This window comes from Cryptomeria japonica, chromosome 5 (genome assembly GCF_030272615.1).
Source record: "Cryptomeria japonica chromosome 5, Sugi_1.0, whole genome shotgun sequence".
NCBI classification, from domain to species: Eukaryota; Viridiplantae; Streptophyta; class Pinopsida; order Cupressales; family Cupressaceae; genus Cryptomeria; species Cryptomeria japonica.
The window spans coordinates 667,917,294-667,930,789 of NC_081409.1; positions in this window are offsets into that span (position 1 = coordinate 667,917,294).

Here is a 13,496-nt window from a genome sequence, read left to right on the forward strand (position 1 = left end):
TTGGGAAAAGGAGAGGGGGAGAGAGAGAGAGAGGAGGAGGGAGAAGAGAGAGAGATGAGAGAGAGGGAGAGATGAGAGATGAGAGAGAGAGAGAGAGAGAGAGGGGAGGGATAGAGAGTTAGAAACACAGAGAAGGGGATAGGAAGAGAGGGAGAGAGATAGGGAAAGAAAGATTAAGGGAGAGAGGGTGAGAATAGGATTAAGAGGGAGGGAGAGAGAGAGAGAGAGAGAGAGATGAGAGAGAGATGAGAGAGAGAGAGAGAGATGAGAGAGTAGAGAGAGAGGAGATGAGAGAGAGAGATAAGGAAAGAAAGAGAAGAGAGAGAGGGTGAGAATAGGATTAAGAGAGAGAGGGGGGGAGGGAGAGAGAGTTTAGAGACAGAGAGACAAGCAGATGGGGGGGAGGGAGAGAGAGTTAGAGACAGAGAGACAAGCAGATAGGAAGAGAGGGAGAGAGATAGGGAAAGAAAGAGAAGGGAGAGAGGGTGAGAATAGGATTAAGAGAGAGAGAGAGAGAATGGGATAGGAAGAGAGGGAGAGGGGAGAGGGAGAGAGAGTTAGAGAGAGAAATATTAGGGGGTAGGAAGAGAGGGATAGAATAGGATAAGGAGAGGGGGAGGGGAGAGAGAGTTAGAGACAAAAGAGAGAAGAGGATAGGAAGAGAGTGAGAGAGAGAGAAATAAAGAGAAGAGAGAGAGGTGAGAATAGGATTAAGAGAGAGAGAGAGAGTAGGGGGTAGGTAGAGAGAAATAGAATAAGATAATGAGTGGGGAAGGAGTTAGAGAGAGAGAGAGAGAGAGTAGGAAGAGAGGGATAGAATAGGATAAGGAGAGGGGGAGGGAAAGGAGTTAGAGATAGAGAGAGAAGGGGATAGGAAGAGAGGGAGAGAGATAGGGAAAGAAAGGAGAAGGGAGAGAGAGAGAGGGGGGGGGAGAGTTAGAGACAAAGAGAGAAGGGGATAGGAAGAGAGGGAGAGAGATAGGGAAAGAAAGAAAAGGGAGAGAGGGTGATAATAGGATTAAGAGAGAGAGAGAGAGAGAGAGAGAGAGGAGAGAGAGAGAGAATAGGATAAGGAGAGGGGGAGGGAGAGAGGGAGAGCGAGAGGGAGGGCGGAGATGGGGAGAATAGGATAAGAGAGGGAGAGAGAGAGGGAGATTGGGAAAAGGAGAGAGAGAGAGAGAGAGAGAGAGAGAGACAGAGAGACAGAGACAGAGACAGAGACAGAGACAGAGACAGAGAGAGAGAGGCAGATAGGAAGAGAGGGAGAGAGATAGGGAAAGAAAGAGAAGGGAGATAGGGTGAGAATAGGATTGAGAGAGAGAGAGAGAGAGAGAATGTGATAGGAAAGAGAGGGAGAGAATATGATAGGGAGAGGGGGAGGGAGCGAGAGTTAGAGAGAGAGAAGATTAGGGGGTAGGAAGAGAGGGATAGAATAGGATAAGGAAAGGGGCAGGGTGAGAGAGTTAGAGACAAAGTGAGAAGAGGATAGGAAGAGAGGGAGAGAGGTGAGAATAGGATTGAGAGAGAGATGAGAGAGAGTAGGGGGTAGGAAGAGAGCAATAGAATAGGATTAATGAGAGGGGGGAGGAGTTAGAGAGAGAGGAGGGGATAGGAAGAGAGAGAGAGAAGTAGGAAAGAGATGGATAGAATAGGATAAGGAGAGGGGGAGGGAGAGGGAGTTAGAGACCAAGAGAAGGGGATAAGAAGAGAGGGAGAGAAGATAGGGAAAGAAAGAGAAGGGATGAGAGAGAGGGGGGGAGGGGGAGAGAGTTAGAGACAAAGAGTGAAGGGGATAGGAAGAGAGGGAGAGAGAAGGGAAAGAAAGAAAGGGAGAGAGGGTGATAATAGGATTAAGAGAGGGAGAGAGAAGAGAGAGAGAATAGGATAAGGAGAGGCGGAGGGAGAGAGAGGGGGAGAGATAGAGGACAATTTGGGGAGAGAGGTATAGGGAGGAGAGAGAGAGAGAGGGCGGGCGGATATGGGGAGAATAGGATAAAGAGAGGGATGAGAGAGGGAGATTGGGAAAAGGAGAGGGGGAGAGAGAGAGAGAGAGAGAGAGAGAGAGACGAGGAGAGAGAGATGGAGAGAGACGAGTGAGAGAGAGAGAGAAGAGAGAGAGAGAGGAGAGAGAGAGAGTGAAGCGGATAGGAAGAGAGGGAGAGAGATAGGGAAAGAAAGAGAAGGGAGATAGGGTGAGAATAGGATTAAGAGAGGGAGATAGGGACCAGATGCGTACATTTGGAGAGCACACGTGAAATTGGTACGAAACTAGATTCTTTCAAAAAATACAAGACAGTCACATATGGAGTTAAAGATGGAAAAGATTTGAAGAGATGTGAGCTAGTGAAAAATGATATATGTGTAGCTGAATTTATGAAAATGTTTCAAGAGAAACTAGTTTATGAGTACATAATGCATACACATAGAGTTTGATGGTTAGATGAGCAATTCAAGTTATGTAAGGACACATTTCCTCTTGGAACCATTGTCTCTATCATTGATTTTGTTGAAAATTATACATTACAACCTCAAAATGAAGTGCAATCTATGTATTATCACTCTACACAAGTTTCTATTTTTGTACACATAGCATTCATGCATGCAGATGATAGCATAGAGGAGGATAGAAAGGTTGTAAGAGAGTATCACTTCTACATAAGTGATGATCATACTCATTCATCGGAGTTTGTACAAGGATTATTTAAAGTTTTCTATGATAGTTTAATGGAAAGGAACATATGATACAGCCAACACTTAATATGGTCAGATAATTGCACCACACAATTCAAGAATGCAAGGATGTTTTATTGGTTGACAAGGATGCATATGACAAGCGGTGTACAACATTTTTGGAATTTCACTGAGGCTGGACATGGTAAGGGAGAGCACGATGGTGCAGGAGCATGTGTGAAAAGAGCCCTAGCTAGAGAAGAATTGAAGTACGAAGGTGGTGCTGGGTTGATAGATGCAGAAACAATTGTGCGATGGTGTAAGTCTATGATGGGTCTAAGTAATCTAAGTACATTAATGGTTCATAGATTTTTTGGTTGATCACTGAATCAACATTGAAAACTATCTAGATTGTTGTACAGTTGCAGGATCGAGTGACATGCACTCATTTATGAGTTCAAATTCAAGTTCACTAGTAATTTATACAAGACAAATGGTATGTTTTTACTCTTCATGCATGTATTGTTTGTGGGAAGAATGTGAATCACAAGAGTGGGTTGACAAATGGTCATGTAGACCGTTGGTTCCCATTGATTCATATGAAATTCCCAAAGCACTGCAATTGAGCCGGATGGAGACATCAGTGGATTTTGACCATGTATCTAACCTAGTGGATTCAAGTGATTTTTTGAGTTAATTTTTTTGCAACTATTTTTTTTGGTTCATTTTGTTGTACATCATATTTTATTTTTGGTATTAATTAACACTTTATAAAATGCAGGTCATGTGTATGCAGTTGTTACAAAAGAGAACAATGAAGAAGGAACATATTACTATTTGTGTCGTTGCGTTGAGCCAAAAAGAAAATTGACAACCACAATCATTGATGGAGAGGGTATTTAGTACCCAATAGGGTATGTTGTCATGACAGGAATATGGCTTCGGAGATACCCTATCAAGAATTCTGATGTTTGGTTGTTCGAGGACTTTGAAACACAGAGACATATTCTTCATTTCTCTAACCTTGTTGTTGCAACAAATATTCATTTGATGAAGTATCGTGGTAGACCTCATACAATATTTTATGGAAAGTTCATGAATCTGACCATGAGAAAATACTTGACACAATACGGGTTAGAGTCGATCCTGAAGGCTCACTTGATTGATTCTACGGTTCAGAGTAGAATGATTTTGAGAATTTTGTATAAATCATCGATGAATTGTTCTATATTCATTTTTTGTATATATAAATGCCCATGAGATGATTTTTACATGTTTAGGGGCATAATTTTGTATATTTGAATGGTAATGAGCTGATTTGTACATATGTACATGCCAAATTTTGTATATTAAAATGGCGATGAGTTGAATCGCACATATTGTAATGCCAAATTTTGTATAAAAGCCCATGAGATGATTTGTATATTAAAATGGCAATGAGCCGAATCGCACATATTGTAACGCCCAATTCTGTATAAAATTCCATTAGATGATTTGTAAGATATTTTTTTGTATAATCAAATAGCCAAGAGTTGATTTGACCATATTTAGAGGCAAATTTTTTAATAATATGTGACAATGTTTTGTGACTATTTTGTGTGTCAATGTTTTGTGACTTTGTTTTGAGTATATGTGATGTGTCCCTAGTCAATCATGAGAATTCTTAATTCTTGTATAATCATGGAGAATTATTTGAGTCATTATCGGGTCATAGGGGTCATACATTGAGACTAGATACAATTTGAGCAAAAATTGTCAAAAAAGTTGTCAAGCAACTTCTATATTGCGTTGGTAGGGTATGACTCTCGACATTATGATGCTTTAGGATGTATGAGAGGGGCATGCCTAGCGTAAAACTTCCCACCTAGACACGCTCGTGATGTCAGTTTGTGCACATGATGAATTGAATCAATTCTAGCCAATCTTACAACTTTGCATTGCATGCAACTGACAGTTTTTGCAGCAGGCAAAAAAATGCTACCAATTGAAAATGGCTTCAAGTCGTCAAAAACCTAGATAGGCCATTGTAGAGGAGCCTCACATGACCCCATAGGTTTAAATAGATTGACCATATGTGTCCTGGATTTGAAGAAATAGTCCGTCAAATTTTGACATTTTTTTAGACTCAGGGCACTTGAGAGATCACCCTGGTAGGGTATGACTCTCGATGTTCCAGCACTTTAGGATGCATGAGAGGGGCTTGCCTAGCATAAACCTTCCCACCTGGATGCGCTCGTGATGTCAATTTGTGCACACGATAAACCGAATCAATTCTAGCCAATCTTGCAACTTTGCATTACATGCAACTGACAGTTTTTGCAACAGGCGAAAAATGCTACCAATTGAAAATGGCCCCGAGTCGGTAAAAACTGAGATAGGCCATTGTATAGGATCCTCATGCAACCCCACGGGTTCAAACGGATTGACCATATATGTCCTATATTTCAAGAAATAGTACGTCAAATTTTGACAATTTTTTGGACTCAAGGCACTTGAGAGATCGCCCTGGTACGGTATGACTCTCGACGTTCTAGCACTTTGGGATGCATGAAAAGGGAATTCCTAGCATAAACCTTCCCATCTGGATGTGCTCATGATGTCTATTTGTGCACATGATGAATAGAATCAATTCTAGCCAATCTTGCAACTTTGCATTGCATGCAACTGACGGTTTTTGCAGCAGGCAAAAAAATGTTACCAATTGAAAATGGCCCTGAGTCATCAAAAACTGAGATAGGCCATTTTAGAGGAGCCTCACATGACCCCATGGGTTCAAACGGATCGACCATATGTGTCCTGGATTTCAAGAAACAATCCGTCAAATTTTGACATTTTTTTTTACTCAAGGCACTTGAGAGATCGCCCAGGTACGATATGACTCTCGACATTCTGGTGCTTTGGGATGCACGGTAGGGACATGCCTAGCATAAACTTTCCCAACCAGATGGTCTTGTGACATCGGTTTGTTCACATGACGAACCAAATCAATTCTAGCCAATCATGCAACTTTGCATTGCATGCAACTGGCGGTTTTTGCAGTACGCGAAAAAATGCTACCAATTGAAAATGGCTCTGAGTCATCAAAAACTAAGATAGGCCATTATAGAGGCACCTCATGCAACCCCACGGGTTCAAACGGATCAACCATGTGTGTCTTGGATTTCAAGAAACAGTCCGTCAAATTTTGACAATTTTTTGGACTCATTGCACTTGAGAGATCGCACGGGTATGGTATGACTCTCGACATTCTAGTACTTTGGGATGCACGACAAGGGCATGCCTAGTGTAAACCTGCCCACCTGGACACACTCACGGTGTCAGTTTGTGCACATGATGAATAAAATTTGACCATGGTGAGCGTGAGGGTGCGCTCACACCAGACACATATTGTTGTTTATATTCATATTGTTGATTTTTGTTGTTTACATTCATATTATTGATTACATATGCAAATATTCATTTAAATTTATAAAAGGGAAGCCACTAAATATAGTGAATACACAATAATGACCTGAATACAAGGAGTTTTGTAGGGTTAATTAAACATTTTAGAAATTTTATCAAATCATATTCCACGATTGCAATGTTTAATATCATATATTTGTGTTGTTTATATTCATATTGTTGATTACATAGGCAAATGATCAATTAAATTTATAAAAGGACAACCACAAAATACAACGAAGACAAAATAATGAACTCAGTACACATTAATTGGATTGAATATCAATATTTATATATATATAAAAGAGGCATGTCTGCCAAGTCAATACAAGTATTACAAAAATGTGGCATATGCCATGTCCAAATCGATATACAATAAAAATGTAAAATATATCTACATGTATTGGTCAGTCTATGACCAAAAATAATACTATATGATCCTAAACTTGTGGTGAATCATCAAAATCAAGTCTCTTTGATGCAATACGCGGCTCTGTAGATGGCTGCAAAACCACAATTCAAAAGCCAAGTTAGAATTCTTTTGTAGAAAATAGTTCGCAATTAACAATATGACTATGCATTTAACTATAATTCCTTTGCAATTGAAATGTAGATTACCTCATCAGCTGATCTAGGAGCTAATATCTTCGCTCTCCTCTCTTTGTCACTCTTACGAGTTTTCTTGAAGACATACTTAAATGGATCCACGTTATGGCCATACCACGAAGGGGTCTATTGTAGATTAAATGTACAATTAATACAATGTATTAACATAAATATATCAAAAACACTTAAAAGCTATAATATAGAGAACAATGGCATACCTGTGCCTGAGATGCTTCTCCAATGGACTGAGGATGGCTCACCATCGATGAAGAAACTGTCACTATTACCTATACAAAAAATGTTCAAAGATTAAATACAATTAATATAATGATAAGTATTGAAGGTTAAAATAATTAATTTTACATATCAAACAAAAGTGTACCGGATCCTGAGATGCTTCTCCAGTGCACGGAGGAAGGTTCACCATTAATGAAATAGGTATGGATATTTCTTGTATGAAAAAATTATAAGATTATAATATATCACAAGTTCACATGTACATGTGCATATAATCATGAAATCAAGAAAATAAAGTAGAGATACATACCTCTGCCCTCTCTTGATCCATGGGTGAATCAAATGCATTCAACAAATCCACATAGCTCAATGGTTGTTGTACATGTAAAATAGACAAAAAAACATTAATCAATCTACAAACCCCAACTAATACTTGATTTCAACATTTTCAAACAATTGTAAAACTAAAAATGTGTTCAATTACCTTCTTCCCATGTTTTGGCATCTTCAAGGAATTCTTTTTCTTAAGACAATCCCTAGACGCGGAGGGGGTACCCTAAAAAAACAAAATTAACTTGAGATATTAGTACAAATAATAAATTAAACATAATTTTGAAAATCTAAAATGAAATGACTTACATATTCCATCAAAACAATACATAAAAAGGGTTGTACAAAATATGATACCGTATAGCCTTGTAGGCCAAAATTGATCGCTAAGAGCGTGATGTCATCAATCTGGGACATTTGGTCCCCTATCAACACCTACAAACCAGAAATTGGACCAAGAATTAAAGATAGTTAGTATATCTTGTATTTTTTTTAATTCAAAGTGTACTATTATTTTTTAACATGCTACAAAATTTATACCTCAGGCATCGAAGTTGCAGCTATAGTAACTGGGGGAGGAGTATGGGATACTACTGCTGCATCCTGAAATGCATATTATTTGTCTCAATTTAAATCGATGTATAAATGAAAATTTATTTATGTAATTACAAATTTAAAGTGACTGATAAATAAAATTCTATGAATTCAAATCAACACACCTATGTCTATCGCTCATGGGCAAACACCATGTCCATCAACTCATCTGTCAACGCGAAATCCTCAGTCATGCGGGCCTGACATCTACTCCTGCAAATCATGCATAGATGAGATGAGGATCCATCTACATCGGCTGCATCATCTATCCCTGAGCATATCCCCGAGAAACTAACACACATATGTTGGATGGGCTCTTTGTCGCCACCTAATGGCTCATCATCCAATACAATAGGGTGTGCTAATGACATCCCATGTTGGATGATGGCACCAGTCAACATTGTGGTTGCCTGAAGAGTCTGTTGCTCCATCAACTCTTTCAACTCTACTGGGATAGCCTGATGCACCTTAGGTTTGGGTGCAAGGGGGCAGCAACTCTCCGCGGGTAATCGCTTACAAGCTCTAGGTCTATCTTAGGCAGAGCCACCACCTCTACCATGGAACTCTCTCATGTCAAAATAATTTGGGCGCACATTGAGCACAAACTCACAATATACATTTCTCAAACAATATAATGGCACCTCATAATTATTACAAGGTGGATCATTAAAGACCATCCACCACCTGTGCCAAAAAAGATTCTTCATTTGCACATTGGTACACCAATGTATGGGAAACTTCTTTGCATTAAGAGGTAATGACTGACCAGTTTTGGGATCAACGAAAAAGGCACATATTTGTTGTTTACTAATATTTTTATTTTTTACTCCCTCGTATGATAGCCCATCAACATAGAATTGACAACACCTATCCCTAAAGCTTCCCCATTTGGTAATTTGTGTGGAAATAGCTATGGCACCACTAGCTAATGTTTCTAGGCTAGTGGCAAGGGATTGATGATGCTCAAGTTCGGATGTTTTCAATTTAACAATCAGTCTATTGATTTTAGACATATTTTGTCCTAACTAATTAATTAATTGCTCCTGTGTTTCGGGTGTGTCATCAAAAGGAGTAATTGGGGGTGTATCTTGTGAGTTTTCAGGAGGTGCATTTGGTTGTTCTTTTTGTGGATTAGAAGAATCTGGTTTTTGAAACAAAGAATGAAAAAAACTAATCAAAATTAATGAAATTAAATTCAAAATGTAAAATAAATTGAACAAATGGGAAAGAAAGACAAAAATAAACAAAAACTAACCATGATCCATAGTCTAGAGGATAAATCTAGCACCCCGTTCATGGTTTAGGAGAGAAAAAGAAGAAAAAATGAAGTAAAAACGCACTATTCACAGGTAAATGAGACCCAATTTTTATTTTTTTTAACTTTTTTTAACAGGCACCGCGTACGCAGTTATCTTGGGATTATTAGCGCATATGCAGTTATCTTGAGATTATTAGCGTGTACACGCTCATTTTCCTATAAGTAGCATGTACGCGCTCATTTTCCTAGGTGTAGCGTGTACGCGCTCATTTTCCTAAAAGCAATGCATACGCGCTACCTTCTCTAGGCTCGGGAAGAACAAACCTAAGCACGTACATGGTGAATTCAAATTTTAGAACTATGTATGCGCTACTTGTTTTTCCATTTTTTTTTGGGTGGTGTCCACTTTTCTGACCACCATCTTTGTGCACATACCCTCCTTATTTCATCTATTTTTTCTTCGTTTTCTGCATAGTCAACATATCTATTTACAAAAGAGGGTGAATTACATTCCAACAACTTGAAATCCACTTCGCATTCACATCCTTATTTCCCTTGGATTTGGATCTAGTGGATTCAACCCCTCTTTTGAATATAAAGTGCATTTTTGCATCAAGTGAAAATCATCCTAGTGGTTTCCTTTCTCTCTCCCAGGTGGGGAACCACTAGGATCTAATTTTTCACTTTACAGTTCTTTACATCCTTATTCAATTGTTTCTTTTCTAAAATTGGTTAAATATTTCATTCAATAATATCAAAATAACATTAGTCCTCAAACTTATTTTACTGATTTAATTCATTGTAAACAATGTGTTAAGGATAAAGTGATTGATTTCATTGGTTGATTTAAACATTTGCATGCTCAAATATCTTATCATGTACCTGATATGGATGTTCAAAGAATTTTTGGTAAGTGCACCAAGATGGTTAACAAAAACAACCAACTAGGTCATTATAATCCACAACTGACAAAATAGATGATAAACCCAAAAATAGAAAGAATAATCCAATCATTTTTTTTGCCCTATCAGCTAGATCATCATGCCACGTTATCACATAGGTAAGTCCTCATTCACTTGTAAATTATTGTTATTTTTTATTTTAAATTTTGTTGTATTTTCATACTTTTTGATTTATTTTATTTTATTTTTTAAATTTGATATTAGATTCTCAAAACAATGCTCGGTAACAAAATTTGCCAACTCATAACCCCAAAGAAAAACCATATGATATCCCTTAGATTGGTAACCCTCCTAATCCTTTGATAAACCCTTCTCAAACCACACAAGAAAATTTATTAGGTTGTCTGACAAAAAATAGAGTTGCCATTTCTCATTTAGCGTCTAAACTAAAGGATTCACATCACCAATACCATATAGACCTTGTCATATCCCTAGAAATAATGGTTCGTAGTGTCAATAAAGTTTCAAAACAAGTCACTGAATGGGATACATATAGAGATTTGTGTCGCAACTATTATGCACTTGGCCTCTCATATGATGAATTAAATAATAAATAAATAAGGAAAGAACAAATATGTGCTCTTTTCACTAATCCTCGAACCCAAGAGACCCTACCTCTTCATTCAAAGAGGTTTCTTATGTTGGAATCCAATAACACTGAGAGGGGGGTGAATCAGCGTATACTGCATTGATCGATTTTAGCCTTATTAAAACATGCATACACCAACCGGTATACCGATACATACAAAATTGAAAGAAGTAAAGCATAAGCCAATCAAATAAATGAGAATAATAACACACGGAATTATTGTAATGTCCCGTCAGGAACCCTAAAGGAAAACCACACAAACTAACCAACTAGGGGTGAAATATTTTTTTGGTTTTAAAGTTAAACCACGTGAAGTGCTTTAATCACTACATTGCACATTTATTACACAAGCAAAAGTCTAACACAAGAATTCTTAAAGGGTTACCAACGAATAATTATTCAAAAGGTTAAATTTCATTATTAAGGTTAATCCAATTATCCATCAATTACTTATTGAGCACAATAAACCATATTCATACAATAAATTTCATCATTGGAAGATTAAAAGTATTACAATATATTTCTTTACAAGAAATCATTTGCACATTAAATAAAGATACCTGATGTAATAAACATCCAAATAAACAAAGAATACATTAATCATCTATTACATGGCTTCCAATAATACATATGAATTTACATCTTTACCAAATACCAAGGTAATATAATCTACTGATACAAATGACCATGTAGGTCTCAAATGCAAAAATCTCCAACATGAGATGATACAAGATCACGAACCACGAAAATATCTGCGAAGCCAATCCTCACATGAAGGCACAAACATAAACATCCGATGGGGAAGTGGCACTACCACCTGGCCATGTGATCCCAAAATGGAACCAGCCCACCATGCTAGGAGATAGAAGAAGACCCTCAAGCAATTACAAGCAAAACATGGTCGACAATATAAGTGTGACTCCACAATACTCCAGGTGAACTCAAAATCACAATACACTAGTGACCCTAAAGAGAGAGTTTCAGGGCATAGCTTTAGATGGTTACTCTAGGTAGGCCTCCATAGGTCCCGGCCCCCAACCTGGGTTATCCTGGTAACCTTTCTCGAACCCTCGGTTCCATCCAAGACTCATGCGGACCCTACCGACCCTTCATGAAGACAAGGTGGTCAATTTTCCATTCTAGGCCTTCCTAGTACATCTTGAGTCTATACGAGTACTCAACCATGCGCGGGGTACAATATCTTATTTAATATTAAGAACTACCCACCCCCTAATCAATTATTAGGTTATCACTTATTAACTCACTTTCAAGGGGCTATCCAGCCAACCACTTCAGGTGTGGCCCCCACTCAAAAACCACTCTCCCATAGGACACTATACAATCACGGTCTCTCTATGAGATTCCTATGGCGATACTAACAACCATATAACCACTACAAAATATAGGTGATGAAAACACAATCTTACTAACCCTTGGTTAACCATATGGAACATAACACAACATGGTTTACATCAACAAGGTTATAAGGACAATACTTGATCAAGAGGGTACAACAACCACTACAACATGACGGCTAAACAGTTACAAGAATTGCAATGAAATAAGCTCTTTACTAAGAAATACCAAATTCAGTAAGATCATAATTTAAATAATCTTTTAAAAATAATAAAATTATTATATACTTGCAATTCAACATTTAAAATTTAACAAAACACAAGCACACTTTTTAAAAGAAATTCAAAGCCGTCATTGATCTAATAAGGCTAGAATTTAAACTAACCACAAATAACCAAATGCCCCCTTTTATTTTTGAACAAGCAAAAATTATAAAAACTTAATGAATAAAACATCCCATATTAAATAATAAATATTTCACAAAAGAATCATTTATTTAATTTCCCAAATAATACAATTTATAAAAATATTAAAAATCACATTAAATATATATAATAATATAAATATATGTATATAATTATATATTCATCAAATATATACTTATATAAACATATCATATTATGTATATAAATATCATATCTAAAAATAACTTAATTAACGGATAAAGTTAATTTTATCTGCATAAGAAAATTTGGGCGAAACGTTTTTATTTTCAAACGCTATAAAAAAAATGACAGTCAAAATATTTAACAGGTGGGTTGCAGTCTTTGTGTTTGGTAGTGCTACTACCAATGGTAGCGTTGCTACCATATGGTAGCAGAGACTATCAATGGTAGCTCTACTACCATATGGTAGCAGAGACTATCAATGGTAGCTCTACTACCATATGGTAGCAGAGACTATCAATGGTAGCTCTACTACCATATGGTAGTAGCGCCTACCATATGGTAGCGTGCTGCTACCTTATGGTAGTGCAACTACCATTCCACGTGGTGGGGGAAGGTGGGTCCCTTGCCACGTGGGTCATTATATATTATTATTTTTCTTTTTATTTTATTTTTTTTAAAACCTCTGATAAAAATATTTTTTGCTGCACAAAAATATCACTCTGTAAAACAGAGTATACATAGAAATTTTTCTTTTGAATTAAAATTTTTGTTAACTAATAGATGCATATAAGACCCAAATCAAATGATTTTGGGTAAAATCCATGACAAATTTAAACAAAAAAATAGAGGATTTAAATCAAATTTTCATTGTTCTTACACAATTGAAAAAAATCAAGAACACACACAAGGAGGTCAATTTGTGAAAAATGGCCAGCATAACCTTGGTTCTTTAACAATTTAAAAACTTCCAAACAAACAAAAACAAATCTTTTACTTCCAAACTAGAAATGAAAAGATAATTTCTCAACTTGAAAGCACACACAAAAAACTAATATTCTGGT